Source organism: Helianthus annuus, chromosome 14 (assembly GCF_002127325.2).
Source record: "Helianthus annuus cultivar XRQ/B chromosome 14, HanXRQr2.0-SUNRISE, whole genome shotgun sequence".
In the NCBI taxonomy this organism is placed as follows: Eukaryota; Viridiplantae; Streptophyta; class Magnoliopsida; order Asterales; family Asteraceae; genus Helianthus; species Helianthus annuus.
Genome location: NC_035446.2, coordinates 1,574,404 through 1,576,854, shown reverse-complemented (window position 1 = coordinate 1,576,854; position 2,451 = coordinate 1,574,404). Strand labels below are relative to the sequence as shown.

Sequence of the window (2,451 nt, the reverse complement as noted above, 5' to 3'; positions counted from 1 at the left end):
ATCTGCATCGGCGTATATCTTCCTCTCAAAACCCTACAACCGTAAAACTAAAACAAGTGAGAAATCAATAGCCACTCCATCTGATCTAATCCATTTATTGACTGAAGAATACGGAGAGTGGGGAGCAGACACCAGTTTTGGAGGTCATTCAATCGTTCAAATCAATAAGCATAATCTGAACTTGGTCATTTGTTTGGCCAATGATGGAGCGGTGAGGGTTTAATCGGAGCATCAAAGTCCATCGGGTCAAGGGTTTCTACCATGATATGACGAAAGGTCAGTGATGTTGTTTGGGGCGATAGCAGTGGTAGGTGGTGGAAAAATCGAAGCCTCAACAGTGGCGGCTTTAGGGTTCCTTCATGAGTCAGTCTGGAGCGGTTAGGATTCCGGCAGAGGAATCCTCAGATGGTGAAGTTGAGGTTTGGTAGTGACTATGGTGGTGATTACAGGTAGTCAGGAATGTAAGAAAAGTTGTTCTGTTGTTAAAACTGCTAAAATTGCTTGATTCTCTTATTGATTTTGGATTACGAACTTATTTTTTTTATCTAATGAGGCCTTTGAATTGATATCATAGTTCTATTAATATGATATATTTGCTTTATATTTATGTGATGATTTGTGCAGGACTTTTTTTGTTACGATGACAACGATTCAATGGCGGTTGAAGAAGATTCGACGGTGGTGTCAAGGTTGTGGTCGTTTTAGAATAGGGGAATTGGATATCGTTTTATGCGTGTGTAAATATTCGTTTTTTATTCAAATAAGTTATATTATCATCATAAGATTATTGTTTTCATGATATTGTTTTTATGAATGATCAAGAAGGTGAAACGTTGCATTCATGATCCCGGCAGGCTGAGATAGAGGGTTGCAGGTCACCATTGCAGCAGGAACCGCCATTTGCAGTCACACCACTGGTAATCGCAGTCCATTGCCCACTTCAATAATATGTACACAAAACATAACTTTTATATTTCTGTTCTTGAAGATATTGGTTTTAGAAGATGCTTTCTTACGGTTAAAAGAAAGTGGAACTGGTCCAAACTTGGAAGGTTTGTTAATCTCTTTCGAAGAATTCAAACTGAGATCCGGTTTGTGGGCATATATGACAAGTTCATGAACGCCTTCTTAAATGACGTTAAAAGGCTTAAATTCGGCAATGGTTTTAGTGAAGGTGTGGCCCAGGTAATTCATAAAATATATTGACTTTAGTTTCAGCTAAACTAGCAGTAATTACAATAATATTTTTGCAGGGACCATTTATCGATGAAGCTGCTATATAGAAGGATGTGCGTTGTGGCACCAGTTAGCGCCGGGTGAGCCACGTAGGCGGCCAGGTGGCTCACGAGCACAACAACGGGGTGCCACAAGCGGTCACATGTGAGCGCTGGGGTGAGCATGGTCGCCGGGTGAGCCACGTAGTCGGTCAGGTGGCTCGCGAGACACACCAGTTAGTGCCGGGTGAACCACGTAGGCGGCCAGGGGGCTCGCGATGATTCGTGAAGCTTTCTTATCATTTTTGAAGCTCTCCTAACGTTTTAACAATAAATGGCGATTTGTGCGTAAACTTCAACAAAGCACCGACTTAGTGTTTGGGTTTGTATCTCTGGTAACCCGAATTTAGAGTTGCATTATGCAGTCATTGTTTTTATTCCTCTAATGTCTGCATCTCCCAGATCTTTTTTTTTTTTTTTTGCAATAGATCTTTTTTTTTTGCAATTACTGATAATTTTACTTGTATTGATATGCAGTTTGACTTGATTGTTCCAATAGCGCTAGAGGAAGGTGCAGACAAATCATACTCGAGAGGACTTTCTATAGCAACTTGTTGCCACCATCTCTGCCAATGGAAGCATTATATCAGTAAAACCCATATCCCGACCTTTAGTTACTTTAAGTTTGTTATATGTCTCATGAAAGTAACCCTAAATGCTTGCTGGCGTGCAGATAAAGATTTTTTTCTTAAATTTAGGGATTACGAAAGACGATTTCCATGCAATTACATGGTTTACCAGCTGGGCCGTAGATGTAGACCATAGCTCAGACGTTGCTAATACAAACACGTTATTAATTGCCCTTTTAAGATATTATGAAGTGACCGGCCTGTTACTTTATTTGAAGTGATGAATGTATTCTGTTTGTGTTTGGCAGGGAAAATGTTAAGAATATCTGTGGAGATAGAAATATGTCTGTTGCAGAGAGCGCTGCGCTAGGGTTTATGTGCAAAGATATTATTGATGCAGGGAGGTTTATGTGGCTGAGGGAATATGGACTAGAATCCAAGTTGTCAAATATGTTCCATCTAACATCTCGCCTGAAAACCATTTGCTCATCGCAAAGCGTTGAGGATCTTGATTTGGAATTTAGAATTGGGAACATAGATAGGAAAACACCATGTAAGAGTTGACTATGTATTTCATTTTGATACTAATTAAGATGAAACTTTAGTTT

General features: G+C 39.8%; 1 long non-coding RNA gene across 14 annotated transcripts; it reads left to right on the top strand.

The window, feature by feature from the left end:
- Positions 1–2,451, top strand: LOC110907985. 14 transcript variants are annotated; one of them, XR_002574080.2, is made up of 5 exons: positions 1–461; positions 625–917; positions 989–1,185; positions 1,254–1,609; positions 1,752–2,451. It is a non-coding gene; the product is annotated as an uncharacterized LOC110907985 (long non-coding RNA). The 14 variants fall into 14 exon arrangements; XR_002574081.2 differs by having other exon boundaries at positions 2–449; XR_004878600.1 differs by having other exon boundaries at positions 2–917; positions 1,254–1,661; positions 1,752–1,863; positions 1,948–2,451.